The following is a 26399-nucleotide window of genomic DNA, read 5'->3' on the forward strand; positions in this document are numbered from 1 at the left end:
TTGGCGCTGATTCAATTGTCAACAAATATCCTTGTCTCTCAATTGATTTCTATATATAAAGGTCATAAGATAGGCTTAAAAACAAAATTTTCTCATAAGCTAGTTAAACATATACAGAACTTATCACCACAAAACAGTTTTCAGTATCAGCATTTATAACTTTTAGGTTCCTCATTGATAAATGGGAAATAGTAATACTGCAGAAAAAAAGGTAGCGACTGATAAGAAGGATAAGAGCTTCTCCATGGCATGTGTGTGGAGATAAATATCAAAATCCATCTAGGATGTACATCCATTTTCTCTAAAATCATTCTCCAACCCGGATGTCATAAATCAATGTATGCATGATTTTAGGTAGAAAATGTCAAGGGGAATGTCTAGTTTCCCACATTCCCCTTACATTGTCTACAGTGACGGAGCCAGATATTCAATATGAGGGGGACTAAAACAAATATTTATATAAAATGTGTGCATTAGGTGGGCTAAATTTTGAAGATATGTGGACTAAATGTAAAATTTACTAAGAAATTAAGGGCTTTTTTATGGTTTTACAAATTTTAGGGGGGCTAGAGCCAGGGTTAGTCAACCCTTGGCTCCGTCCCTGATTGTCTATCATCCTAGTCAGTTTTTTTAAATTAAAAATATATTTTATTTACTAAAATTAATTCTAGTACAATAAATAACCATTTTTAGATCTAATAAAATCTTAAAATTACTAAACATAAAATTTACATTTAATAAGAAAATGATCACAAACACACCATTGGAGATGAATAACTTTTTTCATATAAACTTAAGGAAAACTAGTGTGTAACCCATGCTACGCACCGGGGCGTCGATTGGTGTGGCGGGGCGAGTCCAAATGCCATTGGAACATTTAAAAAATTTCTTGATTAATATATTATTTTTTAATTAATAAAAAATTTTGATACCCTTGGATATTCAATATATTGTGGAGGTATCTAATTTATGTATGTAATATAATATAATAATAAAAATAAATATTCTCATTATAATTGCACTTGTAAATATGAAAAACTATGAAAGAACAAAGCAAATCAAAATTTTCTAATTTTACCGTGAAACCTGAGTTTTAAATCACGGTCACACGAAAATCATTGCAAATATGATTTGTAAAATTACGGTTTTCTAAAAAAAGTTATATTTTATTATGCAATTGAATATGGTTTATAAAATTTTACGGTTTTCTACATCATTTTTCCCACTAACTAATATTATGCAAAATTGCATTTGTGCAAGAAAATAAGGAATAGATATTTATTGTCAGATGCCCAACTAAAACAATTAAAACAACATATAGTCATTAGTTTGTTCCGTATGTTTAAAAAAATGAATCCAACATCAAAGATATTTAACAAATAAACAACCAACCAAAACCCGAATAACCTGAACTTGATTTCAAATGATAAAATTAGCAGATGATTGATTTGGCCTTTTGTTATTATTTCTCGGGACTTAGTATTTTGTTCAACCTCTTTTTCTAGGGGCATGTGGAGCCATTTGTTTAGTATCTCTAAGTGCATTGCTTTTACACTCTTTTTTGGATAGCCCCGCCTTTTGGATAGCCCCACCTTTAAGTTTCTCAGAAGCATTCCATAGACCTACAATAACCCGAAATTATCTGATTAATTTGTTATGTTGCGTTCTAAAATCAATAGCTTAATTACGAATGTCTCGTTCATAAATTAAACACTTTCGTAGCTCTATCCAGGTCGTTCATATGTGGAGTAAATTGTGTAATCAATGGACGTAAGTTCCACGAAGCTAAAAAATGAAAAACTGTTAAATGGGTGAATGATTTTGTTAAATATATGTTTACTCACAAATTATTCCTTGATTTCGTGCATTATGTGGTGAGAGTTGGGTACCCGTATAGAATAAGTAAATACTTAAACTTAATTTCATTGAGTTAATTTATGGACACCATGAATTTTAAAATGAGATCGTGTGCATGTTATACCCAATCACATATCATATATATACCCTCATCATTATATTGGACAAAAAGTGCCACTTGAAAAATATCAAAGAGAAAGATGTTCTACGTTATGTGCAGATCATCACATAAACAAATTCTCCTTTCAAGGAATCGATGATTTATAGGGTATGGTTTTGTGAGACATTTTAACCAAGAACAATCAATGAATCATTAGCTTGAACCCTATTTTCTTTTGCAAACTTCGCAACTCATTATATGTCGGTTGAAAAATCATTGAATGTGCGATTCTTATAATTCTCCAACGTGCTACATTGTTAGTTCAGATTTTTGAATAACGGAATCATGTTTGTTTTCTTTTTTATCTTTTTGGCTAGGCTAAAGCCGAATCCAGGCCGCTACCCAAATCTATCTGGTAGAACTGGCCCTACAGCCAGACTCAACCCCACCAAACTCCTCTATACAACTAATTTAAATACAAACCTTTACAGTGGGGGATTGAACCCCTCCTTTACAGTGAGGGATAACCCTGACTCCTCCTTACTGGAATTGATGGAATACCACTGAGTTATGCCCTTGGACCCAAATCACGTATGTTTAAATGATGTATCGATTGCAACTCCTTCATAGGCTCTTCCACAAAAAAAAAAAAAAAACTCAGACCTCCCTCGTATTTATGCATTTCCAAGGTTTATTTTAGAAAATGATTATTATGCGGGGTATATTCATGGCTTGAGATATGGGTTTGGTGTTAATCTATTATCAGAACATAGACTCCGCGTTCCAAACTTGGAATTGCGAGGGGAAGTTTTTTGATACCTGCATTTCAGCTTCCAATGTATTTAACAGTAAATAAGATACTGATAGAATTTTCTAAAAAAAATATAGTACGAAGGCCATATTATTAATATTGTATTCTTTAATAATCCACGTAATATTACTTAAAATTCTTAAAAAAACAACTACAAACATAGAAAATTGAAAAGAAAAGAGTTTGTATGTTTAAACATAGACTAAAAATGCAGTCATTTGCATATTTTAAAAATTCATTGACCGCCGCACCAATGAATAGATTATGAAAACTGCGAAATCGTTCCGCTAAACTTTATGTATAAGATCCACAAATGAACAGTCAAGAACCAAAGCACGAACCTGGAGAGATTAAACAAATTAATGGAGAAGTTGGTGATCAAAAAAATTCCAGATAATATAATGAGTGCAACCTTTTGAATACTTGTGTACATCCCATAACCCTCTAAATAAAAGACACGACCTCTTATATCAGGATGCAGGAGCTAGACATGAATTTTGAAATGAATTTCATGTAAATCCTAACTGAAACCCGTCGACAAAGCCATAGTTACCAAACAAAAAAACAGTTCCCCATCAATTTGACATTATCAAACCCAACAGTAGTAACCAATTAAAATCACATCCAATAATAGTCAGCATAAAAATCACATACCAAATCATTTATCAATTGATGAATGAAAAATAGAACTAAGAATGAATTTTCACTCGCCTTTCACCACCTTAAAATCTAATTAAGATCTAACAATCATAAAAACATACTATCCACTTGAAATAAGGTCACTCTATAGAAGACTTACATGATTGGCTTACTTCTCTGCCTTTATTCGCTCAACTACAATTCTAACAACGAATAACACTGATCACCACTTTTTCCCTGTTAATAATTAACAAATGGAAGGCAGAAATATGTTTAGCGGTATATTGGAAAATTCAGCATGGAAAAGAAGGTAAGAAACCATGAACAGTGGTTCGCTCAGTTTCATTTAGAGAGGAAATTGGATTTAGAGGAATTTAAAGGAAGATGTATGCTGCAATCTTTCATAAAACTTACTAAAGATACGGATCATAAATGTATAAGCATCATGAACTGTTGTTTAGGAGGACGTGATATTGTCTGCTCTGCTGGATTCTTTTATCCAACTTTGAATGGTACCTCAATTGTTTCCAACATAGAGTGAAAATATGTTTAGGTAATCCTACGTATATTAAGAGATGATAAAAGAGTACAACATCACAAATTTTCTCAAGAGAGAACCAACTATAATAAATATATTGTCCTCGGCAAAGAAAGAAAAACTATAATGTGTCAAAACCGAAAAAAAAAAAAGGAAAAAAGCTATAATGAATCACGGTTACCATACCTCCTTTTCCAAAAAAAAAATTTCGAAAAACAAAAGAAACAACAATTTAAATTGCATAACTATAGGAGGATATTGACCTGCATAAACAGACGAATATTAATATCATGAGCCTGAAAAATGAAATAATCATGTGGAATTGCAAAGGAAAAACAACAGCAAGACATAAGCAATTCACCTCTTCTCACCTAAAAAAGTTAACCATTTCCGATATCTATCGTCCTCCTTCCCATTGAATTCGCAAGTTTGCCAGTTTGGTATTCGATATGTGATCGTAATTGAATGCTCACATTATTAAGAGGAAGGTATTCGCTTACCTCGCCGTCTCTTCTTGAAGAACAATTGTGCAACCCTGGAGGACGAAGGTCCCGGTACATATATATTTGCAGTGTTAATTTTTATTTATAGTAGTGTAGCATCTCTACATGGTAAACTTTCACGCAGTATAGGAGTTTTACATTTATTTCTTTATGTAGATACGCGAATATAAAATTTGATACGTATTTGTTAGGTTAATCTCAATTACGGCAACATAACATTTATGAATTTTAGATTAGATTCTTAATGTTGATATACATACACGGTCATAAAAATAAGGAAACAAATAATTTTGTTAATTATATACTTTACTTAGGGAGTTTTAGATTTGTTATAGATTTTCTCAACCGTAATATCGAAAGAATTTTAACTGAGATTAATATTCGAATGATAAATTTGGTATAAGATTCTAAAATATAGGACTTAAGTGCCCTAGTTTTGTTTTGTCAAGTTTAGGATTTATTCCTCAAAATAAAAATTTGTTCCCAAATATATATCGAACAGGAAGGGGAAAGAAGTTTCTTCTTAGCTTATTTCGATATAAAAGTTCTCATATAAATCGTGCTACGCAAGATATAGAATAAACTTTTTGGAAGTTCTTAGATCTTATTCTTGATTTTGGATATTTTAATATATTATTTTTTTAAATACGTAAATTTGTGGATTCATTTTCCACATTTTTTTTTCTATATAAATATCCACGTATTTTTTTTTCATTTTCTCGATAGCCAATCCGAAGGTCCAGATTTTATTAAAATCATGTAAACGCGGTGTAAGAATCTGCTAATCTATCACTCGATTTGGAGCGTCAGATCGAGCCAATTCTATTAAAAATTAACGGTCACGAAATGTAGGGGTATAAGTTGCTTTTCGACCAATCAGGAGCGAGGGTTTTGTTCACCGGCTAATGAGAGGGGAGATTACCGCAACTCTCGACGTGGAGTGAGAGATGGCGTGGGATTTTTAGGTTGTTGAAACAGAGATGTCTTGTTTGTGTTGCCACATAGAAAATACAGAGCTCTAAGAAGGCTAAAGGCGACAAAGACAAAAACATCAATGAAGGTAATGATAGGAACAGTGCTACGGCATCTGTATCCGAACAATTAATGGGCATGGAGGCTGGCAGTCAGGCGCCAATGATCGAACCAAGTGACGGTCAGCAACGGGAGAGCCAGGTGAAGCCGCCCAAACAACCGAACGTGGCAACCGCGAAAGAGAAGAGGATGCTAAAGGAATGAAATGTTTATTCTTAATGCGATATGAATTGAAATGAAATGGGATATCTAGCGGAGACAATATTAATCATAATTAAGTAATATACATCCACTAATATTAATTATAATATTAATCATAATTATGTGATCATCTCGATTGGTCTGGTTTACAGCAACCAATCGATGAAATACAAGTATGTATCACTATATGTATAGGATACAAAGATATTTATTAGAATATTTTTCTCGAAACTAATACAAATATATGTATTCCAGCTTATATTAGTAGAAATTAATACAAAAGGGAAATTATATTTCTACATGTATAAATTGGAATACATATATTTGTATTAGTTTCTACTAATATAAACTGAAATACATATATGCTATACGTATTGTGTGTTCGATACCGGCCAGCCGCCTGGAGTAACATTGTCATTGCCGTATTTAATTCTGATAAAGGTTTTCTTTTTTTATTGGAAGAGAAGATTTTATTTCTCGGCATAGAATCCACATGTAGTAAATAATAAGTACATAAATAAGACTTGGAAGTAAGGAGAAAACTAAAAGTACAGTTACACTACACTATGCAAAAATAGAGAAATCAAGCCACAAAGCCAAGAGAAGAAAAAATAAAATAAGAAGTTGATACCCTAATTACTTTTTTTTTTGAAGGAAGCATCTTGATTTCATTAACAAAACAAGAATGAATACATCCTGTTCAAGTACATCAAAGATGAAAACAATGATAAAATAAATATATCTCGTTTCATAGATGAAACAAATATTTGAAACATGGCATATGAAATAATATTCTTCCATTTGAATTCTTCTTCATTAAGAGTAACATGTCCCAGAGGGGAGTAATTTGCGCAATTCATCGTTTTCACGATCACCTCTGCTAGCCATTGATCTTCCCATAAATGGAGAATTTCAACCACTTCTGGTAAATCGTCATCGATGTTGTTGTTGGTATGAATGATCCATTCAAAAGAAACGCCATACCGGCTATCAGAAACATCTAATTGGCTTACAGAAACCATTAGCGATGAAATCAATTGAAGATAAACTAAAAACATTATTTACAAACCCTAAAATCGCTTGATAACGATTATTTTATTCATACTAGAAAATAGTAATAATATCTATAACCAAACCAAATCTGCCAATAGATCTGAAGATTTCAGACCAAATATGACAGATTTGGGTTAAAATCTAAAAGATTTTATGAAGAACTTGGTTCGAAAGAAGAAACGGATATTCTTGAGAGAGAAGAGGAGAGAAATTTCCTAATCCCGATACCCTAATTATTTTCGCTTCATCAGCATTATAGCGCTGTAAATCCACCGTTTGTGAGCACTTGAGATACCATTACTACCATTAGAAAAAGTTTTTAAGTTTATTGATTTTGGAGGACTCTCCGAATAATTTTAAGAAATCCCAATGAATCATCGAGACAAAAAAATATATAGAAATTTTATGTCATGTAACCAAAGAAGAAAATAATTCAAAAATCATTTTATAAAACTAATATATAATAAATAATTCAGTGATTTAATAGAATAAAATAATATAATGTTATAAATATATGCGTGCCTAGCGGAGATTGTAACTATTTTGTCAATCGAAGAATTAGATGTATGTCTTGTAAAAAGGAAGGAGACAGAAAATAGGGAGAAGAAGTAAAGAGAAAATCTTATTAATGTGTGTGTGTTTACAAAAGTTTGGGACTCTATTTATAGAGTTTACATACTTTTTTTTTTTTGATTCATTCATAGATAAAGAGGGACTACAAGATTTTCATGATCTACCCATTCTTGAATATCTTGGGGGAGATCATTGTTAAACTCAAAATCTGACTGAGATAATCTTGCTTTTTTAGCCAGTTTATCAGCCAAACCATTAGCTTCTCTCTTAACTGAAATACATTTCCATCTACTGATTTTACTTAAAAGAAACCTAATATCCAAAACTAGAGATTGGTTCATCCAATGAACATAAGAAATTGGTTCATTGATGGATTTTATTAAAACTTCACAATCTGATTCAAAGATAATGTTGTTGAAGTCCTTTACAATAGCCAAAATGACAGCTGCTATCATTGCTTTGCATTCCAATTCTTCAACTTCTACTCCTCTCCTCATTCCTCCGCTGAAGAATTTTCCTTGCACTCCAAGACAATTACCTGCACAATTTCTATCTATTAGTCCAATACCTCCTTGTAATGTATCATACTTGAAAGATGCATCAAAATTAAATTTAACAAAACCAACATCTGGTGGCTTCCATTTTTGAACCTACAAAGCACCAGTACTAATATTACAAGAATTAGGAACAATGGTGAACATTCTATTAATGAAATCTGTGGACATAATTCTATTAGGACTGATGTTTTGAAAAATCTTAGTACATCTGTCCTTCCATATGGTCCAGACTGACCCCATAAGTAGTTTATTATACTCAGTTCTTGTAAAACCTGCACCAAAAGTAAGATTAGGACCAGCATAGAGCCAAGATATAATCCAGTCTTGAAAGAGCCATATTGATTCATAACATGACCAACATTGATATTAAGAGCTAGCCAAACAGACCTGTCATAAGGGCAATCCAAAAAGAGTTGATTTATAGATTCAGCAGGATGATCACATAAGCCACATTTCAACATAATTTCTGGTTTGTATCTAGCCAACTTATCTCTTGTTGGAACTGTAGATGGAGAAAAACGATTTGCTGGTTTTTATGGAATTGAGGAGACGACCGTACGGAGGAGACTCCTTGAAACGAGCGAAATTTTCAACCTCACACAAATGCTCTGCAAGAAGGGAGTGCTTTGAATTCGAGAGATCAATCTGTAGTACTCCGGCCTAAACCAAGACAATGGTCGTTCCAGAGTAAATTCGGTCACAAGAGAGGATAGGTCGATCTGTAGGAGGGAAGTTGAGAAATGTGTTGAATCAATGGTAATCAAAGATTGTAGGTGTGTTGTGAATTCTGAATAAAATAAGTTCTGAATGATTGAAGTTGCTCAGTTGAGATTAATTGCTCAATTGATGAGGTGTTGATCTCGTGTTGTCTGTGAGATGTGAGATCATTGTATACTCAATCATGATTTTAGAGACTTATTTATATTGATGGAATTGTAGACACCATGATCCCATGAAGTGTGACAGTTGATGGAATCAAAGAGTGCGGAAATGGAAATCGTGTTTGAAACCAGTTGCTCATCGTGCGGAGACTTGGTCGATTTTCCATCCACTACTTTGCTAACTCCTTCAACTGATTGCACGACTTGCTCACATTCCATCGTTTGTATGAACACACGCGTCGTAGACCGCCAGACCAAAACCCTAGTTGATATCCCCCCATGTGACACGATTGACGTCTCGTGGTTAATTAGTCAGTTGTTGACTTCATGACTTTATGGGACGATGAGTCCATGTATTTGCCGAGTTGAACATGATTTTGCAAAATGTTCTGAAGCTCATAAATTGAAAGTGTATGTTGAGACAGAGGTATAATTCTCACGTTGATAGTTGAGATGAGCAAGTATTTCTCATTCGATGAATTGTTGAATATTGAGGGTTGAATCATATTCCTTGGTTTGAGTAAATATTGCTCATCTGAGCAAGTGTTGCTCGTCTGATGAATTATTGGTAGCGTGACCAAAATAAAACATTAATTAGAATACTGGTAGGTAGTTGAACCGAGCACAATTAATAAGAATACTCATCATGAGATCGTCGTAAAGTTATTAGTGTTCGAATCTGGAATTGTGATATTGGACTCAGAAACCCTAATTTGATTAATTGATGATTTATTTCAAAATCAACCATGGGACGAAGGAGGGACCGGATACATGGGATCATGGACCTACCATGAAGCGCCCATATGCTCATGTGAGCAAATACCAAGGTCTCTTGAAGATATGGTGACTTGTTGATGAAAGAATGACTAAATGCTGGTTCAATCGTTTCTCCTATAATGCTCGTCTGAGCCTTAGGTGATAAAACCTAATTAATTATGAAGAGGTGAGGGACCGACCAAGGGGTAATGAAATCAGCCCTGAGTGGTCACGGGATCGACTGACGATCATTCCATGAAAATCCAAAATTATTTGGAAGAGTTTTGGACCAAATACGTGCAATTGCGCAAATTAGGTCAAATCATGAAAATACGTGGGACCGGCTCATTGCGAGCCAAGGATCCAAACCTTTTCGGAATGGACTTCTTGACACGATGTGGTTCAGTACTGTGAACATGTCTCTCCTTTGTGCCTTCGACAGATAACGCAATTCATATTCGACCAAGGATTGAATTGCCTCTTTGATAGGTTGTTCAGAGAGTGTAAGGTTTTGACTGGGAGAGAATTCTTGTGTACTCCTTCAGTCCCCAGTTGAAGCTATTGTGGATCAACCTTCTCTTTGAAAATGTGCTTCAAAACTCCGCAGTCGCTTGTGGGATGATTGACGAACCTGTGGAAGCAGCAGTAACGAGGACTTTCCATGTCTTCTTCAGTTGGTTCTTTCTTGACATATGAAAACTTGATTGCACCATCTTGGACCCAGACATCCAGGAGTTCGATCACCTCTTTAATGGAAAAAGTAAAGTCAGGTGCTTCTTGATCAGGAACTCTTGTGCATTGTTCAGAGGCTTGTGCATCTTGCTTGTCCTTCCTTTGTGCTTTTGAAGGAGTTGGGGTATGCTTGCGCGGCGGTTTGGCTTTTCGTTTGCTTCCTTATGCAACAGTGTTTTGTGGAAGGCTGGAGGTTTTACTACTTCTTGATCAGACGTCTGCTACCTCGAGTGTCTCGCGGTTCTTCAGCCTTTGTAGCTTTTGTTCTTTCCAGTAAAGCGGGTGCAGTAGTTGCCGATCTCTTTGCTGCTTCTTGAAGCTCTGAGAAGGTCTGGAAACGGATACTTTCCAATAAAACTCTGTAGACCGGGATCATGTCGTTGATACACAAGTCTACCAGTTTCTGCTCCGTGACGTTCGGATCATGGCAATCCAACGCTTGAACTCTGAACCTTTTTACATAATCGTTAGGATGTTTGTTGTTCCTTTGAAAATCCTTCCGAGATCAGAGAGGGTAATTTGCTCTGAAACGAATAAATACTTCCTATAAAAAGCATTAACCATTTCTCCCCAACTGTTGATAGTTCCTGGTGCGATGTTGTTGTACCAGGTGTATGCTTTGCCTTTCAAGGATTTTGAAAATTCTTTGAGGCGAACAACATGGTTATGCTCATGTTAACCCAAAGCTTTCAGGAACCGAGAAACATGTTCCCGAGCATTGCCGGTTCCGTCGTCCAAAGTAAAGGTTGGAGAGATATAACCTTTTGGAAGAGGAATCCTCTGCGTAGCAGCAGGGTATGGAGGCTGGTGACGATGGACATGTGGGGTCTTGTCCTTTCCACGGTTCTTCAGAAGGCGTTCCAAATCCTCCCGAGTGATGAAGTTTGATGACTCCTTCTCCGATGGATCGTCTGCAGCTTTGCGGATTTCATCATCATCTACTGTATGAATCGGAATTACCTCATGATCAGCGTCTGAGGATTTTTCCTTCTCTTTTCCTTTTCCTTGGGTATTCCCTGACATTGTATCAGTGAGAGCCTTCAGTTGATTAATTAGATCCTTCTGTGTTGTAGCCATATCGGTTTGATTCTTTGCAAGAGTCTCTTGCACTTTGATGAGATCAGCAATGGTAGGTGGTAGATTCCCTCTGACTTCCTCAGGGTGTCGGTCGAACAAAGGATGACCATCCGCGTTGACGTGAGGAGGAGTGACATCACCACCGTCAGTGTTAGAGGACGAAATCGTTTCCGGGATATCCTCGTTGTTGTTGTTGTTGCTAGTGCAAGCGTTGTTTGCGTTGGAACTTGTGACTAACCCAGACCTAAGACCGGCCATCTTGTGAAATTTTGAGATTGCAACCGAGAGAATGATTTCCCACTTTGGTCGTCAATTTGTAGATGAGGAAAAACGATTTGCTGGTTTTTACGGAATTGAGGAGACGACTGTGCGGAGGAGACTCCTTGAACCGAGCGAAATGTTCAACCTCGCACAGATGCACTGCAAGAAGGGAGTGCTTTGAATTCGAGATATCAATCTATAGTACTCCGGACTAAACCAAGACAATGGTCGTTCCAGAGTAAATTCAGTCACAAGAGAGGATGGGTCGATCTGTAGGAGGGATGTTGAGAAATGTGTGGAATCAATGGTAATCAAAGATTGTAGGTGTGTTGTGAATTCTGAATAAGATAAGTTCTGAATGATTGAAGTTGCTCAGTTGAGAGTAATTGCTCAATTGATGAGGTGTTGATCTCGTTTTGTCTGTGAGATATGAGATCGTTGTATATTCAATCATGATTTCAGAGACTTATTTATATTGCTGGAATTGTAGACACCATGATCCCATGAAGTGTGACAGTTGATGGAATCAAAGAGTGGGGAAACGGGAATTGTGTTTGAAACCAGTTGCTCATCGTGGGGAGACTTGGTCGATTTTCCATCCACTACTTTGTTAAATCCTTCAACTGATTGCACGACTTGCTCACATTCCATCGTGTGTATGAACACACGCGCCGTAAACCTCCAGACCAAAACCCTAGTTGATATCCCCCCATGTGACACGATTGAGTCCATGTATTTGTTGACTTCATGACTTTATGGGACGATGAGTCCATGTATTTGCCGAGTTGAACATGATTTTGAAAAAATTTCTGAAGCTCATGAATTGAACGTCTCTGTTGAGACAGAGGTATAATTCTCACGTTGATAGTTGAGGTGAGCAAGTATTGCTCATTCGATGAATTGTTGAATATTGAGGGTTGAATCAATATTCCTTGGTTTGAGCAAATATTGCTCATCTGAGCAAGTGTTGCTCGTCTGATGAATTATTCGTAGCGTGACCAAAATAAAACATTAATTAGAATTCTGGTAGGTAGTTGAACAGAGCACAATTAATAAGAATATTGATCATGAGATCGTCGTAAAGTTATTAGTGTTCGAATCTGGAATTATGATCCTTGGACTCAGAAACCCTAATTTGATCAATTGATGACCAATTGATGATTTATTTCAAAATCAACCATGGGACGAAGGAGGGACCGGATACATGGGATCATGGACCGACCATGAAGCGCCCATATTCTCATGTGAGCAAATACCAAGGTCTATTGAAGAGATGGTGACTTGTTGATGAAAGAATGATTAAATGATGTTTCAATCATTTCTCTTATAATGCTCGTTTTAGCCTTAGGTGATAAAACCTAATTAATTATGAAGAGGTGAGGGACCGACCAAGGGGTCATGAAATCATCCCTGGTTGGTCACGGGATCGACTGACGATCATTCCATGAAAATCCAAAATTATTTGGAAGAGTTTTGGACCTAATACATGCAATTGCGAAAATTAGGTCAAATCATGAAAATGCGTGGGACCGACTCATTGTGAGCCAAGGAGCCAACCTTGGTCGGTCAAGGTAACATGCTCACGTCTGTGTCTCAATCCTGAGAATTTTGATATTTTCTGGTTTGCAGTTGAGCATCCATTCGCGAAAATATGACAAAATTAGGGTTTTGCTGAAACTGAGGAAACTTCATGAGATGAAGGAAAATAATTATCAAATGAAGGAATATGTGGCGTGGGACCGCTGGAGCCAAGGCATGGCCGGTCGTCCAGTGACCACGGTCCCATGGTGCCTTTTCCTAATTTTATAATATTTTTCATGATTTTATGAAAATATCATGAAATCAAGGAATTTTGTTGAAATTAAGGAGTTTCCTTAAAGTGAGAGTTTCCATGGGATCAAGGAAGCAAATAATATTAAAATAATAAAATAAGGGCGTGTGGGGCCGGCTAGGGCATGGCCGGCCGGCTTGGGCTCGATCCCACGAGTTTCCTTAATTTTATGTATTTTATGTGTATTTTTCCATGATTTGAAGGAATTTTCATAATTTGAGAGAAATACCATGAAATCAAGGAATTTCATGGGATCAAGGAAACCTTAAAATAATAATAATAACAAAAATAGGGCGTGTGGGACCGACTGAGGCATGGCAGACCGGCTAGGGCCCGGTCCCACGGGTTTTCCTAATTTTATATTATATTTTCCATGGTTTTGTGAAAATACCATGAGATTAAGGAGTTTTCATGAGTTTAGGGAAATAATAATAAAATAATGAGGAACCATGAGGTGTGGGGATTGTTGGGATCAAGGCATGGCCGGTTGGCCAATAATCACGGCCTTACAATATTTTTCCTAATTTTATATTATTTCCTTGGTGTGAATGAAACACCACGAAATCGAGGAGTTTCCTCAAAACGAAGGATATTTGTTTAAATGAAAGGATTTTCATGAGATCAAGGAAAATAACAGAAAATATGACAAAAATATAAAACTGGCGTGGGATTGACCACAGCACTGCCGGCCAGTCGGTGGGCCCATGCTCCCAGCGCCTTGGTCAATATTTTAATTATTTATTATTTTCCTTCCTATTTTGTATAGGTTCATCGTTTCGTCGTATTCCGAAATACTCGTTCGTGCGGTAATTGTTAGTGCATCATCGTTGAGTACACTTGCACCTTTTGAGCCGGGGCTTACTCAGAGGTAGCTCAGACGCCCGTGCGTTGAACATTTATTACTAACCCATGGAATTTTGTTGGGAAGAACCATAGATTGAAGTAACGAAATATTGCGAAAATATTTGAATATTTTCGGAAATTCAATGGATGAATCCAAGAATTTAAGAATAATTAACTGATGGCTCTATACTAGAAGAGCAAGCTGTCTAGGAGCATTAATTATTCTGACATGAGCTTGCCGGAGCATCATATTCTATATATAGTCAGGGAAAACTTATTATTTGTATCCTGAAGACGTTATCACTCTATACTAGCAGCGCAAGCTTTCTAGGAGCCGTCAATCTCGTGATTCTATATAGAAATAATTACTGAAGTGTTCAGTATTCATGAGATATGCCATTGTCCAGCCGAGAGACTACATATCTGCATGTAGTCTGAGAGAAAGTATTCTCAGTCAGAGGATTCGATGAGAGACCCGTGTCTCAATACTCACATCTGATTGCTGGATCAGGAGTTCGTATAATTATGGGTTTACGATTTTAGCCTTTGTCGAAAATTCACCATCTACAGGAACAATGTCTCTAAGACACTTCCAAACAAATAGCTTAACTTTATGGGGTAAAGTAACTTTCCAAAAGACTTTCCAAATTTCAGGAGAGACAGTAAGGGGACCTGCAAGAGAATTTGGGGGACTAGATAACACATTGTAGGTACTTTTAACAGAAAAAATTCCTTTTTTTATCAGGGAGCCAGATGAGAGTATCTTCCCTAATAGAAGGAACATGCATAGCTAGAATTTTAACAACAGTTTCTAAGTCAAATAAATAATATATCAGATGCACAGTCCAAATCCTGGTGCCAGCATAGAAAAGATCTGCAACAACAGTATAGGAAACAGAATTTATTAGACCTTCAATAGGGGTATGAGGATGATCTAGCTCAAAGACCCAGCAGACTAACCAGATTTTAGTTTTAGTACCACATCTAATGACCCAAAAAATGCTCTCCATAATAGTGTAAATACACCTGTAAATCCCTCTCCAAATCCAGGAGCAACTCTCATTGAGCTTTTGTAAGTGTAGAATGCTACAACTATGAAATTATTTAGCACCCAGAATTTGGACCCATAATTCATCCTTCTCGGTAACTATTTTCCAAACCAATTTACAGATAAGAGCAATGTTGAATATCTCGAAGTTTCTAAAACCTAGACCACCCACATCTTTAGATATTTTAATACTATCCCTGGCTATGAACTTTATACCTTTGTTAGCTTTATGACCCCAACAAAAATTCATTTGAAAAGAATCAAGTTTGTCTAACAGAGTAGTAGGTATCTTAAAGCACCCCATTTGATAAGAAGGCAAAGAATTCAAGATAGATTTAATAATAGTAGATCTACCAGCTTGGTTTAGAGTTGTACTCACATAGTTTCTCAGCCTAGCTTCAAAAGACTGAACTATAGGATCAAAAGATTTAACCTTTGAGTGACCTAATAATAAAGGTGCACCAAGATATTTTTCAGTGTCAGAAACTAGATTCATATTGAGAGCTTGAGCCAGTCTATCACAAAATCCAGGACTTAAATTATTACTGAAATATGATGAGTGCTAAATAGTGCATATTTATATATATTTTTGTTGGCATTTAACTCATCTTTTGTGCATTAATTCTACATTTTATCCCATATTCTGTATTTTCATTGTTTTCAAGAATAAATATTTTTCTTACTTAATTTTGCATTTTTAGGTAACAAATAAAATCTGGATGAAGTGCGGAGCAAAAAGAGCAGAAAAGTAGTGAAAAGCCGGGAGGAATTACGCAAGGAAGCCGCGAAGAATGTTGCGCACAAGACCAAAAAGCTAGGAATGGGCTCAAGAAGGAAGAATTGTTCTTAAAGAAGATATGGGCTTGGCATACCCAAGGCCCAAAACCCTTACCCAAATCCATTTCCTTTATCCATACCCATTTCCATGAGAGCCGTCAGATTGGATCCATCTTGTCATCCAACGGTCACCTCATCATTGTGCATCAAATCCCGATGATTCCGCCCAACACTACAGCACCTAACCTAATCTAGCACCGTTGACTTCGTTGTGTTCCACATCCAACGGTCGCTACAAACTGCTTCTCTCTTAGCCGTCCGATCTACCTACCATCTCCATATCCAGCGGCTCAGCTCGCCAAACATCGAACCAGATGCTCCCGCTTCACACCCTAGCACCAAATCCTATTATCCACCCAAACAACCCATCGCCCCAAAACTTCATCTCCTTCACCCGACAGTTGCAGAGCTCTGCAACTCCACCACCTCCCCTCTCTGCCGCTGTCACTTCCGTCACCACCACCAGTTCCATCACTGCCACTACTATCTCTTCACCGACAACACCCCCATATCCCTAGCCTAGTTATTTTCTTCATCTCACAACCTCTGAAACCCTAGGTTTTGGGGTGAGTAAAATAACTCGAAATTAGGGGACAATAGGAGCAGAGGAAGAGCATCAAGGACTAGAGGAGGCATGGGTCGAGCAGATTTTGGGAGTTTGTAAGTTAAATTTTGTTTAATTTAAGAAAACCCTAATTTGTAATTTGGGGGAAACCCTAATTTTATTGTCTGGGTATAAATTGAGGGTTGGGTATCACTGTTAAAACTTGTACTTGGACTAGCCAAGTTTCCCCCTGTTTGGGTTAGGATAATTGTTCCTGCACTTGTTCAATGTATGATATCCCTGTAATGCTTGTGTTCTTGTTGTATGTGTATCCTGTTAGTATGTTAGTATGTTAGATGTTTGTGTCACATGTTAATTTCAGTTCAATGTTTGTTTGTGTGTGTTCATGTTAGACCTTCTATTCACTGTTAAATGCTCAACTGTTATGCTGTTTGTCATGTTCTAAATCACCCTGCTAGGGACTTGATGAATATCTAATGTCTTATTGTGTAGTACATTGATCATATTGCTTTAGAAGGTTAAACAAGTTTAGGAAAGACTTGAACTTAGTTCATCATCACCTCACTTTCACAATGTATGCCAAGTATACTTTGTAGTTAGGTTCATGAGCTGTTGATAAGCTGCAACTCAAGCTGAATTCATAATCCTTTGACTAGTTGTGCTGTAGAAAGACAATTAGTGCTTTGGAAAGAATACCATAGTTGTGTTTAACTTTCTATAGGAGAATACATAATAAAAGTCAGAGTGAATTCAACCCCTAGTTCCCATCCATAATCAACCTTCCCTGTCATCCATAAATCCATCTTCAACTGTTAGTCTTGTTTTCTTTCACTTGTTTGTTTTACCTGCATTTTCTGTTTTGCATTTTCTTTACTACTTGCTTCCCCTCCTGCCACTTCTGTTGCATTTTTTCTACTGTTGCAATTGCTGCTGCAGCACTTGTGCTGCTGTGCTTTCCCTTGCTGCTGCCACTTCTTCTGTTGCTGCTGTAGCTTCCTCTGCTGCTGCTGCCTTTCTGCAGCTGCTGCTGCCACTCCTTGCCCTGTAGCTGCTGTTGCCTCCTGCATCTGAGCCTCTGCAGCTGCTGCTGCCAATCCACTTCTGTGGCTGTTGCATTGCTGCTGCTTGCTTTGCTCTCCAAGGCTCACTTCACAACTGAGTCCAAGGCCCTAAGCCCAATTCACAGTTGAACTGTTGAGCCCAAAGCTCAAATCAGTTCACTGAAACAAAGCCCAGCTTTCAAAGATCAAGCCCAGTTTCTAAAACCAAAGCCCAATTACTGTGAAAGACCATTTCACTGTTAAGGTGAAATTGAGCCCAAAGCTCAATCAAAGGACCAAAGCCCATTTGCACTTCAAAGATAACTGAGCCCAAGCTCAGTTCATTTTATTTTTAACAAACCCACTAAGCCCAATTCATTCAAAGGGCATTCAAACCCATTAGTACTCAAGCCCAATTTAAGCCAAAAGGCTTCTAAGCCCAAAGCAAATCTAGGAACCCAATTAGCTACACACTCCAAAACACACCCGATCTCTGTGGATCGACCCGTACTTGCACGAGCTACAACCGACGACCGTGCACTTGCGGTATTACTGTAGGCCACCATTTTATTGTGCTTCATTTCTATACACCTGTCTAGGCCTGCCAAAATACACACAAGACTTTTCAAAGTTAAGCATTTGTCCAGAAAGTCTACCAAAATCCTGCAAAATCTTGAGAAACTTGTTAACATGTTGAAAATTAGCTTGCCCAAAAATAAGGATATCATCAACAAAAAGCAAGTGGGTGATTGGAAGGGCTTTCCTAGAAACTTTAACACCAACGATGGACTTATCAGTTTCAGCTAACAAGAGAGACCTAGACAAATATTCCATGGCTAGAATAAACAGATAAGGGGATAGAGGATCCCCTTGTCTAATACCTCTAGTAAGGATATATTGATAACAAGGAGAGCCATTTAAGAGAACATTGATGCTAGTAGTAGACACACATTCCATAATGAGATTGTAGAAAACATCACTAAAACCAAAACTGACTAAAACTTTGTTAAGAAAAGTCCATTCAAGTCTGTCAAAAGCCTTTGACAGATCAAGTTTAAGGGCCATGGTGCCATTGCAACCTTCTTTATTTTTCATGGAATGAACCATTTCATGAGCAATAATGATATTTTCATGGCTATACCAGGGACAAAAGTTGCTTGATAAGGGGATATCAGCTTCTTGAGAAGAGGCTTAATCCTATTAGCTATAATTTTAGAAATGATTTTATAAAAAGCATTACAAAGACCAATTGGCCTGAAATCAGAAGGATGTTTTGGGCTTTTACATTTAGGAATCAGAGAAATATAAGTTCTAGTGTCATATGACCACTTTGAAAAAAACCTTTGCACAACATCTATATTGTCCTTACCAACAATATGTCATTGAGATTGATAAAATCCTGCCTGAAAACCATCAGGACCAGGAGCACTCCAAGTAGACATGTGTTCAACAACATTTTCAATTTCAGACTCATTAGGCATAGCATGCAGCATAATGTTATCATCATCAATAAGAATTTTAGGGATATTTCAAAATCAGCATCATGTAAAACATGATTGGAAGTGCAAGCAATGGAGATAAAGTGATTAGTAAGAAGATTACTGATATCATATCTAGTTTTATACCAGTTACCATTAGAATCACTAAGAGCATTGATATTATTACTGTGCAATTTTTTATTAACTATAGAAAGTATCTAATATTATTATCCATTTCAAAAACAGTTTTATCCCTAGACTTTTCTCTATAAAATTCAGATTGAATCTTCTACCACTTTTCAATGTCACTAACAATATTTTTAACTCTAGCATGCTGCATATTAGAACTAACATCATTTTGAGTTATTTTCAGTTCATCATGTAGAGAATTGATATTTCTTTGAATATCCCCAAACTCCATTTTGTTCCATTGAGACAAAGAAATTCTAGCACTTTGTTGTTTCTGATTCAATTTATAAGTTGGACTACCTTGAACTTTCAAATGTATTCAATTTATAAGTTGGACTACTTGTCCAAGTATAATCTCTATCCTCATAACCTATATCCATTAAACTAGCTTCATTAACCTTTCCTTGAACCCACTTGTCAGAGCTATTATTAGAAAAATCTAGATGAAAATTCAAATCACCTAGAACTAACCAAGGTTGTTGGACATCCTTACTAAACTCAGATAGGAAATTCCATTGAGTTTTCTTAGATTCAGCATAAGTAGAACCATACATGAAAGACATAAGAGCCTTAGGTTTACTGGGGCACAATTGTATAACAACATGAATAATATTGTTTTCACTAACTATCACTTCAACATCAATTCCATCTTTCCACATAAGAATAAGACCTCCTGCATATCTAATCCTATAAATACAAACATAATTAGGATAATTGACAGATTGGGCTACTAAGATCATTCTATTCTCATCTACTTTTGTTTCACAGAGAAAACAAAATCAGGATTTTGTGTTTTAACTAAATTTTTAAACTGGTATTTTGTAAATCTATTTGCAATACCTTGCACATTCCAAGATAAAATCTTCATTTTGAAAGAAGAATCCAAAGTTTAAATATAAGAGATATGTATAATTGAAATACCTAAGTCTCCTTAGTGCTGCTTTCCTGGAAATCTACAGCTGTGACCATGTTAGTTGCATGAGTGTCTCCAAGTTTGCCATTAACAGTACCCTGAAGATCCAAATCAATAGAAAGTGGAAGTTCATTTCTCTGCCTTTTTCCAAGTCTTTCACCTTCATTAGCTTCCTTAAGAGTTTCTTGAGCACTGAAATGTTTGACCACATATCCATCCTTAGGAGGAACAAAATCAGTAACTTTCCTGACATTCTTCTGGGAAAGTTTGGATGCTTGATCACCTCCTCTTGCGATCACAATTTTTTTTCTTTCACCCCTTTTCAACTCTCCAAAGTAGTGAGGCTTAGCATGAGCCTTTGCAAGATAATCAGTTGCAGCTTTACAAGCACCTTTTGTGTGATTTATAATGTAACAATTTGGACAAATCTTATGAGGCTGCTTTTCATAGAAAAATTTGATCCACCTAGTAGATCCAACATCAGTAATAGCCATAACCCCTCTTCTTAAAGGATAATCTAGATTGACTTGCACACACACTTTGACTGGAACACCTTCAACTGGAACAACATCTTCAGGTTCAATAGCCAACACCTCACCCATAACCTTGACAATTTTTGTAATAGCTTTAATATTCATATGCTCAGGGAGTATTTTTTTGACTTGAATCCAAAAAAATGAGTACTCCAGTTTAATTCTTGATAAATCACTGTGGAATTATAATAAAGAAGATTAATCAAGTAGCCATTTATGCTCCATGGACGAGTATCAAAAACTTTCTTCTTAGTATTCTCATCCTTGAAACGAAATTCGATGATATTATCATCCAATTCAAAATCTTTCACATCACCAGCTGGGATAAAATCCTAAATAAACCCAAGCAACTTTTCCACAGTTTTGATTCCCATCTTACCTTCAATGAAAATCTTACCAATCTGACTAATATCTTCAACTTCAACAACATCTTTCCCTTCAGAAGTTTCACCTTGATGATAGATTACTTCATCCACATCACCCAGATCCAAAGCAGCTTGCATAAACTTTGCAGCAAGATCTGTAACAGAACCAGAATTACTTTCTGCCGTTTGTGCAAAGAAAAACTTCCGATAATTGTAAAAGGGTTGCTTGAGTTGACTAATCCAATGAGGGTTTCGATTTTTATAACTAGTTAAACCTAGAAAAACTAGGTAAGAATCTGGATTGAAAAAGATTTTTTGCCTAATATCTCGTAATTGAACGGAGAGAATTGACTGAGTATAATATTCAATTGACTGAGTATTATCTTCCACTGGGTATGATGTTGCAGGAAAGGAAAGTATATAGCTGTATAAAATTCCGATAAAAACAAGAGTAATTAACGGAACTGATTTGTAACGGAATTTTTGAAATTTGAATTTGACACAGGCGCGACATCTTCCAACACAGTGAGTTGAAGGGGAAAATCGGTAGAGATGAACTTCCAGAAAATCAACAATGTCAAACTTAGGAGACACAATAGCTTCAAAAAGCAGCAGGAAAACTTTGGCAAACGCCTCAATCATAACTTTGAACATGGTAAACACCATTTTAGACATCCAGTTTCTGCAAACACATGCAAAAGAAGAGAAAAGCAACTTAGTTACACATTTATAAACTAATCAAAATCATATAAAAGAGTAAACCAGATTAATCAGGGGAAAAGAACAACAAAATAGTAAATCAATGAAAAGTATATTGTGAAACCATTAGAAATCGATGGAAAATCTTTGGAAATCTTTGAATTTTTTTAAAACTGAGTCGACTCAGTAAATTCGCCCGATCCTCAGAGCATAAAGAATCTTTTCATAGATTTTACATACTTGGTGCCCAAGTAATGGGGTCCCACTAAAGTGGGCATCTACCTAATAAACTTCCATTTATAACACTCCCCCTAGATGACCACTGTATCTAAGATAATTGCCTCATTAAAACCTTTTCAGGAAAATCCGAAGGGACAAAACCTGACTGAAGGAAAAAGAGTACAATTTGGACATGCATATATTTCCTCGTTAAAACCTTGACAAGGAAAACCCAGTAGGACAAAACCTTGACGAAGGAAAAAGAGTACAACGTGATAGTCCAGTAAAATACCTTTTACTATGATGCTCCCCCTGATAAGTACTTCATTTAAGTCTTGGCTTGCAAATCTTCAAGTCGACACTTCCCAATTTCGATAAACGAATTTCTTGAATGATGGAGACAACAATGCTTTCGTGAGAAATTTGCCAGTTGATGAAGTCTTCTTTTGCGTTAGTCTTCTAATAATAGTATTCTCGAGTCTTAATGTTTCTTTCGATACATTAAGTACTTGTGTCTTGGATTGCTAATTTCTTGGAGATGATTTGCAGAAATAGTTGATGTAGTTTCTTCAACAAAGTGCTAAGATATGAATACCTTATCATACGTGAACAAAAATCGTATTTGTGAGAAGGAAATCCAAATTCTTATGATATTATTAAGTTGATATAGTTTAATCAAATGTGGGCATCCATTAAACAACCAAAATTGATACAACTCCCCCTTGGATGACCATCATGTTGAATTAAATTGTCTTACTAAAACCTTGTCAGTAAAACCCAAGGGGGAAAATTTTGGATGAAGGAAAAAGAGCACAATATCAACATTTTAAATGAAAATCAAATGTCAACAAGATGTTGCCTCGTTAAAACCTTGTCAGGAAAACCCACGTGGGACAAAACCTGAAACGAAGGAAAAAGAGTACAACTTTTGACGATTTATATATGCTAACTCAACTATATGAGTATTACAGAAAAAGAGCATAAAAGTCATAACTCTAGTCTACCTCAAAGAAGAGTTTAAGCTAGCATAATTCTAACTGCAGATTTAAGAAAGAAAAATAATAGAATTTATGCTGCCAAAACATGGATTTTAGTGTTTTTAAGGACTCCTCGAGAGACCTATAACGTTGAAATCATCAACGAATTAATCCAGATTTTTGTTTTATACCAAAATTTTAAAAACGCATAAAGGATTGTTCAACCTGACATAATCAAATCAGGTGGCTTCCTAAATATGTTTCCAACCACATTTCTTGTGTAATGCAATACGAGTCCTTCAAGGACTACCACGCAAAAAGAAATATACATGGAGAACAACGTATTGTTGAACCAATCCTAGGGCAAACAACCCCCATTCGCTCTTAAAACGATTTATTGCTCTTAATTTGCAATATGACCAACACCAACCTGTAAACTTTAGGTTTGGAAATTTTTAAGGTGTCGAGTCTAGCTAGGATCCTTATATTGCATCAATTGAGAATTTAAAATAATCCAATCTAATTTGGAATGTATGCCAACCAATTACATATGTCGATATTCCTCTGCAGAGGGGTTCAAAACCACCATCATTTATTTCAGTAGCTACTTTAAATGAATATCTGACAACATATTAAGTAATTATGATCCCACACAATTCTCAAGTGTATGCATATCTTGAAGGAAAAAAAATAATCATAGAATTGCTGGTACCAGCGCCTGCAGGAATTATAATCTCCCCATCTTCCAGTGAGGAGATATGAACTATGAGAATGTGGATCTTTTTGATAGGCTCTATTGGAGCACTTTGTGGCCTCTTATAAAATGCTACGTTTATTGTAGATGTGACTACATTTGCCTTCCAAAAGGCATAAGCTAATTAAAAGCATAATCAAATATTTTCGCGCCTTATTTGAGATGGCAGCCCTTTTCAATTTGATCATGATGGGAGATATATATAACTTTTTAAGTTAATGGACACCAACTTCTAGTGGTGTATATCTTCCCCTGTTGGGGTTTTGTTCCGTATACAAAACTTTATGGCTGAAATTAGACTTTAGATGACAGTTTTTGAAACATAAATAGTGATCTAATGCTGTCAAAAGCGTGGCTAAAGGGTAGCTTCGGGTTTGGAATGTCTACAAGGTTTGTTTGGATTAGGAAACTTGTATGAAGGTTTGGAGGAGTGTTTTCCAAGTTTAGGGTTTCCTAATTAAGGTGTGAGACTATTCTTAGAAGTTCTTTAAGACTTGGGGAGCAAGGATTTGTCTATTATATAAGAGGGCTTATATTGTGAGTAGAAATCATCCTCTTGGCAATTCTCGTGACAAGAGAAATCGAGGGTCACAACCGTTGTGTCCTACGATAGTTGGTGATGGGGAAAAATCTATGTGAGAATAGAGACTTGTAGTGAGAATAGGTATGGGAGAAATCTAGGGTTTCTAGGGTTCATATGGGAGAAGCTAGAATTCATGATATTCTTCATGTTCTTGTTTAAAGTCGAAGCAACCATGGCAGTGGAGGTTTATGGAAGAAGAAGAACAAAGGGAGAGGTAACTCTTCATAATATGTCTTATTGTTTCTAACGTTTAGCGCTAATGGGTTACATAACTAGTTGATTATATGATGTGTATCGATGTAATAACTTGTTATGATAATGAAGATTCTCGGGGTGGTTTTGACCGTGGATGTAGCCTACAAAGGTGAACCACGTAATCTTTGTGTCGTGTATGGTTGTCCATATCGTATTAATTATTATTCGTGTTAGTATTATCCGATCATGCTAATCTAAAGATGTAAGTGGAGGATTCGATCTAGTTATCTAAAATATGATGTTTCATGGAATTAACTTCTATGGAAACATGCCGATTCGAGATTAACGTAACCTCGGTTTCCCGACAAGTGGTGCAGCGAGCGTGGATAAAGATGGCAGTGATTCGGTGATTTGAACAAGAGGTTTCAAAGGTGGAGAAAATCTTGTTTCATAGCGGAATGATATAGTTCGTGAGATGATGAGTAAATCAAGACCGAACAAAGAATAGGATGATATCAAGAAAGATTCGAAAACTTTGCTTGATGTGACTATGATTCGTGTTGGATGAGTTTTTCTTATAAGAGAAAATCGTTCGTGGGTTCAACTGACGTCTGCAAATATTTTCAGGAGGATATTTTGAATCATGGTGGTGCTAAGTGACGATCGTTCATACACAACATATGAAGATTGTAGCATGTTTTTTCTACATGGAGGATGACTCAAGATTGTTGGTTCTTAGAGTTGGTTAAGTCCGTCTAGAATTGTTTAATGGCTCAGTTTAAACAATGTCAAGTGTTAGACATGTGTCGAAAAAATAAGTATTCTACTAAGGTGGGATAATGAGTGGTCATGGAGACGAAGTAGTTTCATACAAGTCATGCAGAAACTTGTAAAAACTATACGATGAAGTTGTTTGTGGTGATGCTAGAAGATCGACAAATAGCAATTCCGGTGGTGCAAGTGCAAAGGAGGAATTTGGCTTAGCTGGTGGTTCAAGCTCAAAGTACAAGACAATTTTGATTCGTGCTAGTGATGATGTCCGCGATGATGGCCTTGTATAAGGTGGTAAACATTCATGCTTTGTTGGAGTGAAGAAGAAAGTTTTGTTCACGTCACAAAAGGTGGTGATTGTTGGGGTTTTGTTCCGTATACAAAACTTTATGTCTGAAATTAGACTTTAGATGACAGTTTTTGAAACATAAATAGTGATCTAATGTTGTCAAAACCATGGCTAAAGGGTAGTTTCGGGTTTGGAATTTCTACAAGGTTTGTTTGGATTAGGAAACTTGTATGACGGTTTGGAGGAGTTTTTTCCAAGTTTAGGTTTCCTAATTAAGGTGTGAGACTATTCTTAGAAGTTCTCTAAGACTTGGGGAGTAAGGATTTGTCTACTATATAAGAGGGCTTATATTGTGAGTAGAAATCATCCTCTTGGCAATTCTCGTGACAAGAGAGATCGAGGGTCACAACCGTTGTGTCCTACGATAGTTGGTGATGGGGAAAAATCTATGTAAGAAGAGAGACTTGTAGTGAGAACGGGTATGGGAGAAAATCTAGGGTTTCTAGGGTTCATATGGGAGAAGCTAGAATTCATAATGTTCTTCATGTTCTTTTTTAAAGTCGAAGCAACCATGGCGGTGGGGGTTTATGGAAGAAGAAGAACAAAGGGAGAAGTAATTCTTCGTAATATGTCTTATTGTTTCTAACGTTTAGCGCTAGTGGGTTACATAACTAGTTGATTATATGATGTGTGTCGATG

The 26399-nt window shown here is 36.3% G+C and overlaps 1 long non-coding RNA gene across 1 annotated transcript; it reads right to left on the minus strand.

Annotated features, from left to right (window-relative positions):
* Positions 1-2886: 2886 nt before the first annotated feature.
* LOC113344499 lies at positions 2887-4484 on the minus strand. Its single transcript, XR_003357843.1, has 4 exons — positions 4317-4484; positions 3822-4208; positions 3568-3644; positions 2887-3109 (listed from the first exon to the last, which is right to left on the minus strand). It is a non-coding gene; the product is annotated as an uncharacterized LOC113344499 (long non-coding RNA).
* Positions 4485-26399: the final 21915 nt, after the last annotated feature.

This window comes from Papaver somniferum, unplaced genomic scaffold (genome assembly GCF_003573695.1).
Source record: "Papaver somniferum cultivar HN1 unplaced genomic scaffold, ASM357369v1 unplaced-scaffold_77, whole genome shotgun sequence".
Lineage (NCBI taxonomy): Eukaryota > Viridiplantae > Streptophyta > Magnoliopsida > Ranunculales > Papaveraceae > Papaver > Papaver somniferum.